This window comes from Mixophyes fleayi, chromosome 8, assembly GCF_038048845.1.
Source record: "Mixophyes fleayi isolate aMixFle1 chromosome 8, aMixFle1.hap1, whole genome shotgun sequence".
Lineage (NCBI taxonomy): Eukaryota > Metazoa > Chordata > Amphibia > Anura > Limnodynastidae > Mixophyes > Mixophyes fleayi.
Genome location: NC_134409.1, coordinates 100,241,844 through 100,259,686, shown reverse-complemented (window position 1 = coordinate 100,259,686; position 17,843 = coordinate 100,241,844). Strand labels below are relative to the sequence as shown.

The window sequence follows — 17,843 nt, the reverse complement described above, 5'->3', positions numbered from 1 at the left end:
ATACTATCTGGTATTTACTTAGACAACTAAGTTAAAAGTGTAGATTGATAAATGTGACAGTTCCAAACTGGTTGAAACCCAAAACCTAAAATTCCAGAATCTAAAAGGTAATTTTAAATGTGTTTAACTTTTGGTCAGGAGGATAACCCCTTAACTCGATAATTTGACCCTCCTGAACCCCCTAAGGACACAGTTTATTGATAGATAAAGGTTTGATCTATATTCTTTATTTTACTTTTATTAACCAAAAGACAACTACTTTCCCCCCTCCCCCTTCATCCCTTCCCATGTTTCTATGTTTCATCCAAATTGTGTTTTGTTTTGTTTTTATGTTTTCCCATTTTCAGCTTTGTTGTTCAGCTGATATTGGTCCTAATCAAACAGTTACATGCACAGGTGAATACGTATAAGGATATTTACAATACCTCTGTATAATCGTAACAGTACAATTACTTGGTCTATGTTTATGTCTGAGGTTGAAACCTGATACCAAATTGTTTTGAAAATCCTAACTGTATTTGAACTCATCAGAATATGTAACTGATTTTCCACACAATGTATTTGTAATTTTTGTTCTTCTTTGTTCAAACATTTATGAAAAACAAATAAAAAGAGATTTAAAAAAATGAAGCGAGGAATTCTGACCAAACTGCCAAGTCTTCCCGAATGTTCTTTGACAGAGTTAATCTACTATGCGGACTGGTGATCCCGCCGTGGCTAGTTGAAGCTTCCTGCAAAAAACCCTGCCCATGGTAATTACCCTGTATGCAAAATTAAATGAACCAAGGAGTGTCTGTGCTTGTCGCAAAGTGAGGGTGCGAGCTGACTGGGCGGAGTCAATGTATTTCTGAAATTTTTCGATTTTGTCTGTGGGCAACCGACAACACCCCTCTATTGTGTCAATCTCAATACCAAGGAATGAAAGGCAAGTGGCAGGGCCCTCTGTTTTGTCTTGTGCCACTGGAACACCTAGAATTCGGAATAGTGACTGCGCTGAGCTAAGTGTATCTGCGCAAACCGATGAGTTGGCTGGACCCATAAATAAAAAATCATCTAGATAATGAGCAATGCCTCCGTGACCTGTTTCCGCCTGAATGCACCAGTGCAAGGAACTACATTTTTCAAAAAAAGCACAGGACACCGAGTGTCACGGTTGACAAGGCTGTACTTTGGATCCCTAGGCTCTGCTGGGCATATCTAGGCCCACTCACCGGCGCGGAGTCTAACAGGAAGGTGGTTTTCACCAGGAACCCCCGCAACGAAGTATGGGCTTAGCGGCGCCAAACCTGCAGGTTGCGGTCCCGTGAGTGAGTGGAGAGCAGAGTGGTGTGGAGGAGCCAGGAGATGCTAGGAGGCAGACACTGGTACCAGAAGGTAAGTGGTAGAGACACTGCAACTGTGGTAACACAATGCCGGCCACAGAGGTGGATGCAGCGGTGGTAACTCGGGACAACAACAGAGAAGTCACAGGAATAGTAGAAGCTTGAGAGGCAGTAGAGAGAGAACCGATGCAGACACGATGTAGTACTCAGGAGGTGGTAACCGAGATACTTGGAACAGCGGTAATTCTATACTGGCTACAAGCTGAAGACAGACAGAAGTAACTGTGTTAACTCGGGACAACAGATGAGGAGTCACAGGAACAGTAGCAGCTCTGAGAGGTAGCGATGAGAGAATTGAAGCTGACACAATGTAGTACTCCGGAGATGGTAATAGAGATACGTGGAACAGCGGTAGTTCAACACAGGTCACGAGCTGAGAGCAGACAGAAGTAGCGGTGGTAACTCGGGACAACAGCTGAGGAGTCACAGGAACCGTAGCAGTTTTTAGAGGTAGCAATGAGAACCGAAGCTGTCACGATGTAGTACTCAGGAGATGGTAAGTACTGTAGCTGGTACCAGCGGAGCGCAGCGGCCGCGGCAGTATGTATGAATTTGGTATCGGCTGTACTGTATTATAATTATGTATTGAACTGCTAAAACTTTTGCTTTTGCTAAATAAATTGTGCTTTGGAACCGCAAGAAAACGCTTAGACAATGCTCATTGGAAAATGATAAAATTACATTAATACTGTCCAATGTAGTTGTCCTCTTGATTTCCAGCAGAGAAAGAGGGATTCAGCATGCTTTGTTTGTAGTGTATCCTCGCCAGGAAGTTACCGCCCATTGAATCCCATTTCCTGGAAACTGGAGAGCAGTTAACCCCTAAGGTGTAAGTACCATTTGTTAACCCTATCATCTTCGTTTAAGGACGTTTAGCTTATGGCTGTACTTGTCATTTGTTACCCAGTAGTGATTTAAACAACTATGTGTCATTAAGGATAGCAAAGTAAACAAAAGGAGTAAATTTGCACCTTGGCAAAACCATGTTACATTGGAGGTAAATTTAAAATGTGGGGACAGATTTATATTTAGGATAGTGCATGTCTAGATCAACTTTTAATTTCAGTGAAAATAAAGCTGTCATGTATTTGAGTGCTACATGAAAAAGCAGCGAACATTTCCTTAAGTGTAAATAATAAACTAATTTGCACCACTTACATTGTAACATGGTTTGCCCAGGATCAGATTTACTCAATTTTTTTGAGTTGCTCTCCATAATGACATGCATTCAGTGACATTAATGGTTGAAATTAGAAAAATAAGATTGGGTCAAAAGTAAGTTTTTATCTGATTACTGTATTTTAAAAGCAAAAAAGTGACACTTTATAATACTCTGATTTTGGGTCTTCATCGACATGTATTTATGTACCGCCAGCAAATTCCGTAGCACTTTACCATTGGAGTCTTTCTCATTTACAAATTATGGAGGTAAAACATAATAATGACAATTGAATTAACTTTGCAGAGCTCAACATGTCACTACTAGTTTATTGTATTAGTGATTGCCCTTTTAAAAGTATTAAAAATGATCAGACATATTAAATCTATCTTATCTGATCATTTTAACAGGACTATAACTCATCGAATGAGCTAGTAGTAGATATGCCTACTGTATGTGTAATAGACTAGGGGGTATATTTACTAAACTGCGAGTTTGAAAAAGTGGAGATGTTACCTATAGCAACCAATCAGATTCTAGCTGTCATTTTGTAGAATATGCTAAATAAATGATAACTAGAATATGGTTGCTATAGTCAACATCTTGACTTTTTCAAACCCGCAGTTTAGTAAATATACCCTTAGATCTATGTTTCCAATCACTTCTCTCAGCAGTATATTAAAATGAATATACCTGCGCAGATCAACACAGATGCTGCCCTCCTACACACAACCCAACAAATGTTTTACAATGAAAATATAACATAGACAAATGGCAAACAGAGATGGCGCTTCTGATAAGACCAATATGTGAAAAAAAATCCACACTAAAATGTAGCAATAAGCTGTGTGACTAGACGTACTTAAAAGGAGGTAAGTCAAATATTGATCCAGAAGTACATTTTAACCATGTAGGCAGCATAGATGCCTACATGTTTACCCTGTCAATATTTTCGTGTCAACAGGATAAGTGTCTGCATTTCCACCACAGAGAATATGACTACTACTGGTAGGAAAGTAGGTGTGGCTTTGTGTATCTGGGCAGGGTTTGGCAGATCATGGGAGGGGGGGTGGTAGGGTGGATTTGGAGCTGGACTATTTTCTGAAATTTATTTTTACTGTACTCAAAACTGACAAGATTATTCTGGCATGAGTGAAAATATCATGACAACATCAAGGGACTCTCCTGCTGATACAGACTTTTTTCCAACAGGCAAAGCAACAACAGTCACACAGGAGACATTGAGAGACCCACCAGATAGCAGTTCCTATCATAATCCATAGCTGAGATGACCGCTTCACATTTTCATAGTCAGGGAGACAAACTATATCAAATATGTTGAGCATAAAGATCAGTCTCAGAGCAGTGGCGGATCCAGGGGGGGGCGATCGCTCCCCCTAGCAGGGGCTTGCTGCCGGCGGCTGCACACTATGTGCAGGTCCGTTCGGCAGAGAGAGTTAGGGAGAGAGTCCTGCCCAACTGCTCTGATTGACACAATCAGAGCAGCCGGGCAGGACTCTCTCCCTAACTCTGTCTGCTGAACAGACCTGCACATAGTGTGCAGCCGTTTGCAGCCTTAGGTGGCAAAAAGGGGGCGGGGCTAAATCGCCCCCCCTAAATCGCCCCCGGTACAATTAAGTTCTGGATCCGCCCCTGTCTCAGAGGGAAATTAGAGTAATAAAATCTTTTCATAAATGTGTACCTAATATTGTCATGTTTCATATGCAAAAGTGTTGAAAGTTATGAGCTGTTTATTTAATGTAAAATGATGTCTTTGTTATGTTTCCTAAGAAAAATATAATAATTAGAGAATTAAATACTAGAAATATGTTTCAACACAGTGTCATAAAAGCTTTAATGAAACCCAATAAAGTTACGAGGAAAGGGGGTGAAGGTAAAAAAATGTGTGCTTAAAACGCACTGAAAACTGTAAGTGACTTTCCGATTTCTGCGGATCACCTTCATAAGTGAGTATTCTGATTTCTGATTTTATTTATGTTCTTTAGAACTGTTTTGCAACTGTATGATGTATGTAATTTGTTATATCTTAAGCATTGCAACTCTCTTCATCTTAATAAACCCTATATAATAATGTTCTTTCTTTATGTTCTTAACAAATTCATTTGCCATTTTAGCTTGGTTATTAAAAAATGCTGCATAACTAAATACAGGGAATTGTGTAGTTTGCAATAACTCTGATTCATTTAAGTTGTGATTTTATCATGAGATAAATCAGGGAGAAATTAATAACTTCCTCAAAATGTTGACTTTGGAACCAAATTGAGGTGGTGTCAGTACTGGAGGATTAAGATGGAGTTTGAGGTATAAGTCATAATTTAATAATTTTTAGTCAATTTTTCTAAATCAAACCTTCCACACCTGCATGTCATGAAGACTCTGATAAGTGCTGCTTGTGATGGGGAATTACCCTCTAAAATTTTGGGAAATATGTGTCCCTGGTATGTATACCACAAGGAGCAGTAGCCAATCAAAGCAGCTCATTAGCCATTCCTGTTATCTTCAGAACATTTCTGCTCAGCAGTGTGTGTAACAGTCTCCTCTACAGCAGTGTTAATAGCTACAGCTGGTAGGTTATTAAGTATTAAATGTTTTTATTTCCTATCTGTTAGACTATTGGGATTGCCTCTATAACTCTGGTGAACATGATTCATTGACTGTGCATGTTGGCATTTCCTCTTCAGCTGTGGTGAGCATGAGTCATTGTACAACTGTCCCATTAAATTAAGGTGTATTTCTCTCCTGACCTGATTGGATCTTTGGAGTTTAATGGTCTCTCCTGTTCTATGCTTTGTCAATGATAGTGATGATTTTGCTTTGGACTCATCTATATAGTCTCATCTCTGGGATCCTTCTGTTACCCTGGCTAAAGGCATACAAAGACATCTGACCCTGTACCCTGATAAACAGCATTATAACTCCAACACAGCATTTTAGCATCCTGCTTCTTATCTGCGAGTACAGCATTTTAAATACTGAACAGCCTAATAAAGATTGGTCAGCTGGCTATGGAAATCTTTCTATATTACTCTGCCTGCTGATTACACCACTGAGTTTCTCTGGGCTTGTCTCAGTTATTATTATTATTACCATTCATTTATATAGCACCACTAATTCCGCAGCGCTGTACAGAGAACTCACTCACATCAATCCCTGCCCCATTGGGGCTTACAGTCTAAATTCCCTAAAACACACACACACACACACACAGACACAGACTAGGGTCAATTTGTTAGCAGCCAATTAACCTACCAGTATGTTTATGGAGTGTGGGGGGAAACCGGAGCACCCGGAGGAAACCCACGCAAACATACAAACTCCTCACAGATAAGGCCATGGTCGGGAATTGAACTCATGATCCCAGTGCTGTAAGGCAGAAGTGCTAACCACTTAGCCACCGTGCTGCACGTGCTCTCAGTTGTACATGGACTTTTGCTGCCTCAGATGATTAGGAATATTGAAAATTCTCCATTACTAAGATTGCATCTTGTGAGTAAGGTGTCTGTTTCTGCAAATGTGAATGTCAGGATTTTAACACAGGCTTTCTGCTTTTGTGAACTGCTTCTCTCCTGACTGAGTTATTCTGGCTGCTGGACAGCTCCTTGCCTTTACTCTGTGTTTAAGCTCAGTTTCACTGATCTCCTGATGTTCCGGCATGTTCTAGCTCCTCCCCTTGACTTCCTATAAAAGCCTTGCCTGTTCCTGTGTTCCCTGCCAGATTATTGCGCTCCTGCCAGTAATCTAGTTCCTTGTTCCTGCATTGTGCCTCCAGGTATTTACTATTCATGTACTGACCTGGTTTGTCCTCAACTATGCCTCTGCCTGAACCCTTTGCCTTATTGCTTTACTGTGTACTGAACCCGGATATTATTGACCATTCTTTACCATATAATGCTCTTATGGCCTGTCTTCCTTCTTGCCACTGGACTCCTATTTAGTCTCTGGACGGTTACACTGAACTTAATAATTCTGTGTGAAGTACTACAGACTGCCAGTTTTTCTGTCTGAGACTGCCATTATTAAAGACTTTGCTCTGTACATATCAATCAATAGCAAGTTCTGTTTTCTCTGTTAATGATCATCAGCTACTTTGGATGATTTCAACATATTCAAATAAACTCAGTTGTTTGAAATTCTCTCCTGTCTCTATTTTGCATTAAATGACCTACCAGAGTCGCAGGCTGATCCCCTTGTGAGTTCACTCTTTGGACCATAAGGGGGGACTCAAAAACAGAATTAAAAATATCCCCACCCAACAATAGAAGCTTCCTGCCTGACATTTCTATTTCTGTTGACAACATGACCATAATCTCACTCTGCAAGCTCGCTGCCTAGGTGTAATCCTTGATTCGCAACTATCCTTTGTTCCCAACTCTATATTTACACCATGCTGCATAGATCTAAAACAAATTCCAGAATACGTACATATCTCACACAAGACACTGCAACAACTTTAATTCATGCACTCATCATCTCTCGCATCAACTATTGTAATTCCCTCCTTACTGGTTTTCGAGCCCCTACAATCTATTTTGCATGCAGCGGCTCTTAGGAACCCCTCAGCCAATACAGCAAAACCCGGAGTCTGCTCCGATTGTCTTGTGTTCACTGTTGCCCCTAGTGGTGGGGACAGACTTGGCTGCAGACAAACAGAGGGTCGTGAGATGTGCACTGGCTGGGGAGAACCCAGGAATAGAGTTACCAGGGCCGTAGAGTAAGAAGTGCAGGAGGGAGTCCGGTGAGACACCGAGTGGATGGTATCAAGACTGATATATCACTTGTGTCCACTGGAATAAATAAGGAACAGTTGATAGAGAAGTCCCCTGATACACAGCGACTTCTGTATCGGTGCTTGTCCGGAAAGGAATGGAACTTGCAGTGATAGGTAAAGATGAGAAACTGAACGTAGGCAGTAGCCAACGGTAACTACAACCCACAGTACCGGTGAGAGTCCGGAGATTTTAGGGAAATAGTTCTTAGGCGGCTACCAGGGTTAAAGGCAACCCACAGTACCGGTGAGAGTCCAGAGATTTAGGGGTAACAGTTCTTAGGCAGTGGCCAGGGGTAACTGCAACCCACAGTACCATTGAGAGTCCGGAGAATGGAGGAAAACAGTTCCTAGGAGGTTACCATGGGTAACTACAATATAGACACACAGTGATATATGAAAACAGTCAATAGTACCTGTAGCAAGGTTGAGTCCGGAGCCAAAGGAAGTGTCACGCGCCGGTCCCGTAGATAGGTGCCGGCATTGTGACTTTTTCCCTATGAACTATGTTTTGGACTTGTTCCCACTCAGAGACACTACTTTCATACAGGTGCTGCTGGTTGTGTGATTAGGACTTCCTCCTTGATTCTCATTGGTCCTGAGTACTATTTAAACTATCCATGACCTTTGGGTCATTGCCTGTTCTTCGTGTTACTCAGATTGCCTGGCTCCTGGTTACCATTACCTGTTCCTCTGTTTGGGCCTCCTGAGTCTATTGTCTTGGTGACGTGCCAGCTGGACTTACCTAATTCATCGTTGCACTTGGTACCTGTAGTTCTACACTGTGCGCAGAGTTTGCTGCTGCTGTTACCTGCTAGCTGGACTTCCACTTATGACATCTTCGCATCTGGTACCTGTAGTTCTACTATGTCGAATCTACTATAATGGATGTCTGCTGAATGAACTTTTGCTTTTACATCTATGCACCTGGTACCTGTAGTACTCTGTGGTCCGTGTAACTTTATCGCTGTCAAGTTACAGATTGGAAACATCTTCCGTGAGTTGATCGCTGCATATTCAAGTTGATTCTATGCACCTGTTCTGTATGTTCAAGCTGGCTCCTGTTCAAGACTCTCCTGTGATTCTGCTCGCTGTTCTACTGTGACTGTGTTCCATAGCGAGCTTGCTATTAAGTTTACTACTATTGAACTTCTTCTTGTGAACTTTGCTATATATTAAGATATCTCTGTGTTGGATCGTTGCTGGAGGATATTAGCCTTACGGGGCGGCACGCGGCCAGGATTCTTTGCTTTTCTATTACTTCTAAGTAACGGACTGTTTAAGGGCTCTCTGCTCTATTTGATCATATTGGGATTGATATATATTGTCCAAGAATTATCGTGATACCAGTGACCACCTGCTATGTGGAATATACCATCTTCATGTCTGGACTATTTGCTATTTCATCCCATAACAGTTGCTTAGAGTTACTAACAAACTGAAGTATATATTGTGAATTGCATTCTGTTTGTATTCCATTGCCGTGTGCTTTCCATGTTATATATATTCTTCCATTGCTATTATACCATCAGCATATATACCTGTTGTGTCATCAAGCAATATATCCTTCAATTTTATCATCTCTCCAGTGTCTTATTGCTACTGATATTCAGCCTGAGTGTTGCCTCCACTATCCTCTGTCACTTTTAAGGTAGATCATTATAGACAGAGGCAGGGGATCATTAAAAAACTACTCAAATCGTGACAGGAAGATTGTAGAATCATCAAGGGAAAAGCAGGTTCCGTACACGGGGAATCCAATAGAGAATAGTCAGGAACTGAATTAGGTCTGGCATAGGGGTAATCACACAGGAGAGGAGTCAAAGCAGAGCCGAGTCTGTACACAGGGAAATCCAATGAAGAGTTGACAGGAACAGAAACGGTCTGGTACACGGGGATACCAGAAGCCGGCAGGAAACAACAGGAACAGGCAACAGGGAAAACACATGGGGGCAGGAACACTAAGGTAAATGTATTACCGGCAAATCCTGCAGAGGATTAACCGGCTATTAAGGAGAGCAGAACCAGTAGGCTGCAGGTGATAATGAGGAAGCCAGGTGATTGAGCTAAGAGAAACAGGCTTACCAGGTGAGGCATTACATAGAAAAGACAGCATGAATTGAAGGCAGATTCTGACAGAGAACAGACCTAACTGACCCTATCTAATCTATCTAGTTAATCTATCTGCCTATCTAATCTATCGAATCTATCTAAGGAATAAACTAACTACCTATCTAAACACCCAGTGGCTATCTAAACTACCTAACTACCTACCTAGCTATCCCTAACTAACTATCTAGCTATCTGTCTATCTATCTATCTAGTTACTCTGACAGAGAGCCCGGCGAGTCATAACAGTACCCCCCCTTGACGAGGTGTTAGGACACCCCTAAAACCTGGTTTCTTGGGAAACTCTTTAAAAAAGTCAAACTTGAGCCTATCCGCATGGATATCAGCACTAGGAAACCAGGATCTTTCTTCTGGGACAAAACCTTTCCAGTGGACAAGGAAATGGAGCTGACCTCTCCTAAGTTTAGAGTTCAGGATTTTCTCTATTTCGGACTCAGGTTTTACTTCGACCATAATCGGGGGAGGTTTGGTCTGGACACGGCGTGAGAACCTGGAGGAAAATATAACTGGTTTGAATAGCGAGCAATGAAATGTTGATGGAATCCTCAAGGATTTGGGCAACTCCAATTGAAAAGCTACTTGATTAATTCTTTTGATGATCTTGAATGGGCGATGTACCGAGGCCCAAAATTTTGAGATGGCTGTCTTAATTTGATGTTTTTAGTAGATAACCAAACTCGATCTCCAACTTTAAATGAGCACGGGATACGGTGTCGGTCAGCGAATCGTTTGGAGGTAATGGAGGCAACGTGAAGAGCAGAATGGACCTTTCTCCAGATTGCCCTGAGATGATGGGCAGGAGATCTGGGGTAAGGTGTATCAGAACTTGGGACCTGAGAAACCGAATTGCAACGCGGATGGAACCCCATATTGCAGTATAAAGGGGAAACACCGGAAGCAGAATGACAAGTGTTATTGTAAGCAAATTCTGCCAAGGGTATACATTCCATCCAGTTGTTATGCATTTTAGAGATATAGCAACGCAAATATTGCTCCATGGACTGATTCACCCTTTCCATCTGACCATCAGATTGAGGATGATAACCAAAGGACAAACTGACATTAATGCCAAGGGAAAGGCAATTTTTTTCCCAGAAGGCAGCGATGAACTGTGGGCCTCTACCGGAAACGATGTCCTCTGGAAGACCGTGCAGTCTATCGATGTGCCTTACAAATAGATTCGAAAGGGCTTTTGGGATTGGAAAGCCGAGAGAGTGGAACAAAGTGGGCTTGTTTGCTGAATCGGTCGACAATTACCCATATTGTATTGCCCCCACGAGACTCAGGGAGGTCCACCACAAAATCCATTGAAATGTGAGACCAAGGCTTATGAGGAATAGACAGTGGCAGGAGTTCCCTCGTGGGTTGGGTTCTAGGAACTTTGGTTTGGGCACAGACCACACAAGCAGAATAGAAAGAAACCACATCCTTCTTCATTCCAGGCCACCATAGAGAACGTCTAAGCAATTTGAAGGTTTTCAGGATTCCAGGATGTCCTGCTACTTTAGAAGTATGACACTCAGTCAAGACTGCTTTCCTGAGGGAAAATGGAACAAATAAGAGGTGTGCCAGAGTATTTTCTAGAGGCTTGATCCTGGCAACGTTGGAGTGAAGACTGAAGGTCCTGAGTGATTCCAACAATGATGTTTTGATCCGGAATGATAGGCATGGGAACAGAAGGACTCTCATGCAGTGATTGGAAGCTGCGTGAAAGCGCATCTGCTTTGATATTTTTTGAGCCAGGTCTATGCGTGATCAGAAATTGGAATTGGGTAAAGAACAGGGCCCATCGGGCTTACTTGGAATTCAGTCTTTTAGCAGATTGAATGTAAATGAGGTTTTTGTGGTCTGTGTATACAGTGATCCGTTGAGTAGAACCCTCGCGCCAGTGTCTCCAGTCATCGAATGCCCACTTGATGGCTAACAACTCCCAATTGCCCACGTCGTAGTTGATCTCAGCCGGGGAGAATTTTCGAGAAATTTAGACACACAGATGAAGTTTATTATAATTCCGGCGAAACCTGAGAGAGCACGGCGCCAACCCCAATATTAGAGGCGTCCACCTCAACAAAGAATGGTAGCTTCGGGTCAGGATGGCGAAGAACGGGAGACGAGGATAAGGCATGTTTCAAGGTCTCAAAAGCTTTGATTGCTTGAGGGGTCCAATTTTTTGGATCTGCTCCTTTCCGTGTAAGAGCGGTGATAGGAGCCACGATGATGGAGAAAGAATTAATAAAACGCCTATAATAGTTTGCAAAACTAGAAAGCGTTGGACTGCCTTTAGACTTGAAGGTTGAACCCACTCCAAAACAGCCTGCACCTTACTGGGATCCATAGCAAAGCCCGAAGGAGATATAACATAACCCAGGAAGGTGATCTTTGTGACACAGAACTCACACTTATTTAGTTTTGCAAAGAGTTGATTTTCTAGCAATTTCTGGAGAACCTTCTTGATGTGGATGATGTGCTCTTCACGGGACGAAGAATACACAATGATGTCGTCCAGGTAGATGACCACGAACTTCCCCAGGAATACTTGGAGCACGTCATTAATAAGGTCTTGGAAGACTACCCGGGCATTACAAAGCCCGAAAGGCATGACGCAGTATTCATAGTGACCAGCAACAGTATTGAACGCTTTCTTCCATTCGTCTCCAGGACGTATAAGGATCAAGTTATAAGCACCTTTTAAGTCGATTTTAGAAAATATCTGGGCTTCTCGTACTTGATCGAATAACCCAGAAATTAGGGGGAGCGGGAACAAGTTCTTGATAGTTATGGCATTTTACCCCTCTGTAATCTATGCATGGCCACAGGGTAGCATCCTTTTTGGCCACAGAAAAAGAATCCAGTTTCCAAGGGTGACTTGGATGGCCTAATAAAGCCTTTTTGTAAACTCTCCGTAACGTATACATCGATGGCTTAAGGTTACACTGGGGACAAAGAGTAGAGTCTACTTTTAGGTAAAATAGCTTCAGGCTAGAGGTCGATACCACAATCATAGGAACGAGGTGGAGGTAGAGAATCTGCCTTTTTCTTGGAGAATACATCAGAAAATTCACTAAAGAAGTTGTGCAGCAGAGAATCCACAGGTTGAGTAAGACGTAGAGGAAGGGTGAGACAAGAGGCAGAACATGAGGAACTCCAACGAAGAATCTCCCCTTGCTTCCAGTCTATAACAGGGTTATGACTAGATAACCACGGGTGTCCCAAGACCAAAGGGACAGATGCACAACTAATCAAATAGAATGATATCAGCTCCATATGAAGAGCCCCAATACTGAGAGAAAGTGGAGGAGTGTGGAATCGGATATTAGCTCCCATCAGAGGATTTCCATCTAGCCCGCAGGTGGTGACAACATTCTTCATCTCAAGCAACGGAATGTGAAATTGTTTAGCGACATCAATGTCGAGGAAGTTACCTGCTGCACCACTGTCCAGAAAAGCCTTGAGTGGGATACTTTCATTCTGGAATGTCAGAGTTGCAGGAACTAAAAGAGAATTTTGTGAAGAGACCAGCTGGATACCTAAACGCACCTCTTCAGTCTTATTTAGGCCTGGTCATTTCCCGACTTGCTTGGGCAGGTCTGAATACAGTGTCCTTTGAGACCACAATAAATACAGAGACCCTGCCTCTGTCTTCTAGATCTTTCCTCGTGAGACAAACGAAGGGTACCAATTTGCATAGGTTCCGTTAGATCTGGAGTTCTGGGAAGAAATATATCTGAGAAAGCGGAGGACCCGCGATCCTTTTCCATTCGTCTTTCTCTTAAGCGTCAGTCGATCCTGATGGCCACCCTCATGAAGTCCTCAAGAGTCTCTGGGACAGGATAATGGACAAGTGAGTCCTTGAGAGGGTCTGACAGGCCTAACTGAAACTGGTGTCTGAGTGCCGGATCGTTCCACAACGTGTCAGTAGACCACCGACGAAATTCAACACAATATATCTCAGCCGATCGAGCCCCTTGTTTTAATGACCGTAGGTGTGCTTCTGCTGATGCCACTCGGTCAGGGTCATTGTACAAAAGTCCCAGAGCCTCAAAAAACAAATCCACTGAAGACAGGCATCCTCTGGTTTGAGGCTGAAGGCCCAGGACTGCGGATCTCCCTGGAGAAGGGATATAACAATACCCACGTGTTAAATCTCAGATCCTGAAGAGGTAGGTCTAAGTTTAAAGTACAACTTGCAGCCCTCCTTGAAGTTCCGGAATATCTTACTGTCTCCTGAGCAGCAGTCTGGCAAGTTGAGGCGTGGTTCTACAGGAAAGTCCCTGAGAATACAGGGGTTTTGGGCGATGCCCTCCTGGGTAGTGACCCGAATGGAAAGTTCCTTCAGGGATTGAGTCAAATTTTGGATCTGTGTATTAAAGAACTGGGCCGTAGCCTGATGTCCAGGATCAATTATATTTTCCTAGGTACGGTCTGGGTATGAGGTCTTGGCCAGTAATAATGTTGGGAACCCCTCAGCCAGTACAGCAAAACCCGGAGTCTGCTCCGAATGTCTGGTGTTCTTTGTTGCCCCTAGTGGTGGGGTCAGACTTGGCTGCAGACAAACAGAGGGTCGTTAGATGTGCACTGGCTGGGGAGAACCCAGGAATAGTTACCGAGGCCATAGAGTAGGAAGTGAAGAAGGGAGTCCGGTGAGACACCGAGTGGATGGTGTCAAGGCTGATATATCACTCATGGCCATGGAATAAATAAGGAACAGTTGATAGAGAAGTCCCCTGATACACAGCAACTTCTGTACCGGTGCTTGTCCGGAAAGGAACAGAACTTGCAGTGATAGGTAAAGATGAGAAACTGAACGTAGGCAGTAGCCAAGGGTAATTACAAGCCACAGTACCGGTGAGAGTCCGGAGATTTTAGGGAAATAGTTCTTATGCGGTTACCAGGGGTAACTGCAACCCACAGTACCGGTGCGAGTCCGGAGATTTAGGGGTAACAGTTCTTAGGCAGTAGCCAGGGGTAACTACAACCCACAGTACCGGTGCGAGTCCGGAGATTTAGGGGTTACAGTTCTTAGGCAGTAGCCAGGGGTAACTACAACCCACAGTACCGGTGAGAGTCCAGAGATTGGAGGAAAACAGTTCCTAGGCGATTGCCAGGGGTAACTACAATATAGGCACACGGGGATATATGAAAACAGTCAAAAGTACCTGTGGCAAGGTTGAGCCCGAAGCCAAAGGAAGATTGTAGAATCGTCAAGGAAAAAGCAGGGTCCGTACACTGGGAATCCAATAGAGAATAGTCAGGAACTGAAACAGGTCTGGCACAAGGGTAATCACACAGGAGAGGAGTCAAAGCAGAGCCGAGTCGGTACACAGGGAAATCCAATGAAGATTTGACAGGAACAGAAACTGTCTGGTACACAGGGATACCAGAAGCCGGCAGGAAACAACAGGAACAGGTAACAGGGAAAACACAAGGGGGCAGGAACACTAAGGTAAATCGGCAAATCCTGCAGAGGATTAACCGGCTATTAAGGAGAGCAGAACCAATAGGCTGCAGGTGATAATGAGGAAGCCAGATGAGTGAGCTAAGAGAAACAGGCTGGCCAGGTGAGGCATTACATAGAAAAGACAGCATGAATTGAGGGCAGATTCTGACAGAGAACAGACCTAACTGTTCCTATATAATACCTATCTAATCTATCTGCCTATCTAATCTACTTAAACTAATATATCTAAGGACTAAACTAACTACCTATCTAAACACCCAGTGGCTATCTAAGCTACCTACCTACCCTTAACTATCTATCTATCTATCTAATTACTCTGACAGAGAGCCCGGCTAGTCATAACAGCGGCTAGATTGATTTTCCTTGAAAATCGTTTTTCATCTGCTAAATGACCCTGTCAGTCTCTACATTGGTTGCCTGTTTTTCAACGAATCCAATATAAAATTCTTCTACTAACTTACAAGGCCATCAACAAAATAGCACTGACATACATCTCCTCACTTGTGTCAGAATATCTACCAAATTGACACCTCCGTTCTGCACAAGATCTGCGTCTCTATTCCACTTTCATCACTTCCACCCATTCTCAGTTACTTTTTTCTGGACTTTGTTCAGGCTGCACCCATTTTATGGAATTCACTCCCTCGCACAAGACTTTCCTCTAGTCTTCAAACATTCAAGCGTTCTCTGAAAATCCACCTCTTCAGACAAGCCTTTATTCCTCTACCACCCTCTTAATCTCCCTAGGTTGCCCTATTACCACCCTCTATACAGCTAACACAAGACAACAACCCTCTGACCAACATAGTGGTGTGACTGAGCATACAGCCCACTAAATACTTTGCAACCTTTGTATTCTAGCTGGACAAATATTCAATATGATGTAGCACTTACCCTTGTGTATCAAACCATTGTCCCATAGATTATAAGCTTGCGAGCAGGGCCCTCTCACCTCTCTGTATGTACAGTCAGGTCCATAAATATTGGGACATCGACAAAATTCTCATATTTTGGGCTCTATACACCACTACAATGGATTTGAAATGAAACTAACAAGATGTGCTTTAACTGCAGACTTTCAGCTTTAATTTGAGGGCATTTACATCCAAATCAGGTGAACGGTGTAGGAATTACAACGGTTTCTATATGTGCCTCCCACTTTTTAAGGGACCAAAAGTAATGGGACAATCGACTCAAAAGCTATTTCATGAGTTGTTTTTCTACTTTTCAGTGTTGCTCAAGGTGTATGGGGAAACATGTCTAAAATATAATACATAGCGTAACATATTTAAACTGAAATGTGCCCTCCGTTGTTCATGTCAGGAAATGGGGAAGCTGTGGGACAATAAGTCAACACCAGATAAGATGTGGCAAGGTCTACTTGGATTTATGCCTGAATCTGGGTGATGTTGAGTGATCCTGACATGTGGAGTGATATTATTGGTCTAAAGTCTTATGTGATGCTTTATCTACATATTAGTTTGTGGTTTTAAGGGCATAAAATGCTTGGCGTGGCTCACCGATACCGGGTCAAATTGTAAGTCAGATGGGACAACGGGACAGTCCGCTGAAATTGGGACATTTTTCATACCGCCACTTCTAAATTTACACTTCGACCACTGATTAAAACAACAGTTTTTATAGTTGAAACCACACATGCAGATAACAAAGCCATTATGTTATGCAGTAGTAAAATAAAGTAAAAAAAATATATAAACATTAGTAAGGTTTATCTTTATAAATTAAATTTTAAAAAAATCCCCCACAGATAACAGATAAAATACTTGCTTTAAAGCATCGGAATTTAGGGAGGTTCGAAAAATATTAATATCAGTATGTCACTATTTGCTTGCTTCTAGTGGACTTAGAAGGAAATAATTCTGTTCTTTAGGACCCGTCCGCCAGAACTGTTGATCTAGGCGGAGCCTCCAGAAGCCTCAAACCTGGAAATGAAAGTAACAAAATGTATTCGGCAGGAAAATGTTTCTAAAGAACATATGTTAAACTAATGAGCATTTTCTTACAAGTGTCTCGCCAATCTTGTGGAGAAACCTATGCATTTTTCTAGAGGGCTGCAAGGCACAAACGGGTAAGATCTGAAAGACAGTGTGGTGGCAGTTTGTTACTGTCAGTGAAGCTACATACCCCATTTTACCATGCACTCATCTATATATTGCCTTTTCCCAGCTACCTGGGAATCATGAGCTTCTCTGTATGTATTTGTTAATCCCATTTTACTCCAGCTCTGTTTTAGTGCCCGTTTTAAAAAGATGGACTTATTTTATATAACCCCGTTTTCTTTTGTTTTTTTATGGAACAAAAACTGCTTACGAAGGATGTGCATAATGTAGTGAGTGGGAAGACTGTCTTGTAAAACGTCTGGCACATTCGGGGTTAATTAGTTGTTGCTAGGTAGATGTCGGTTCTTGTTAAGCGGAGGTCAGGATTTATTTCCCGTGTATTTGAATTCTGACCAATTCTCGTATGTCTTCATGAGTTCTGACAAAAATTTAGGTTGATGGCCATTTGCCCGTAGACCAACATTCATTAAGATGTCTAACGAAGAATCCACTAAAATGGCGCCAGCAAAGAGGACAGGAAAACAAAATGATGTTGCTTCTCTTGAGGATGAACTATGCGCCTCTGGCAGAGCCGGAGTTTCCGCTTCGTAGTCTTTAGTATGTGTCTGTCGATCGTGAAGTGCTAGGGGGGGGAAGGATTTCAGAGAATGCAACTATGGTGAATCCATGAGTAGGTTGTGCACACTGGATACTTTCATTCTGATTAGCAAATAAGAGATCAGGTAATTGAGAAGCCGGCGTGTTAGTGAGCTTGACATGACGGATGCTGCTTTAGAACTTGCTGCAAATGAAGTGGAAGTAGCACTGTGAACCCGATGCGCATGTCTGGATAATATGATGGCAACAT

The 17,843-nt window shown here is 42.6% G+C and overlaps 1 protein-coding gene and 1 long non-coding RNA gene across 2 annotated transcripts in view; one reads left to right on the top strand and one right to left on the bottom strand.

Moving 5' to 3' along the window:
- Positions 1–16,594: 16,594 nt before the first annotated feature.
- LOC142099500 (uncharacterized) lies at positions 16,595–17,436 on the bottom strand. Its single transcript, XR_012678561.1, has 3 exons — positions 17,247–17,436; positions 16,940–17,011; positions 16,595–16,858 (listed from the first exon to the last, which is right to left on the bottom strand). It is a non-coding gene; the product is annotated as an uncharacterized LOC142099500 (long non-coding RNA).
- The window catches only part of ZC3H7B (zinc finger CCCH-type containing 7B), a 96,686-nt gene continuing 95,668 nt past the window's right edge, over positions 16,826–17,843 (top strand). Inside the window, exon 1 of the mRNA XM_075182997.1 lies at positions 16,826–17,004. The gene's annotated coding sequence lies outside the window, so the exon portion shown is untranslated. The remainder of the gene's footprint in view (positions 17,005–17,843) is intronic.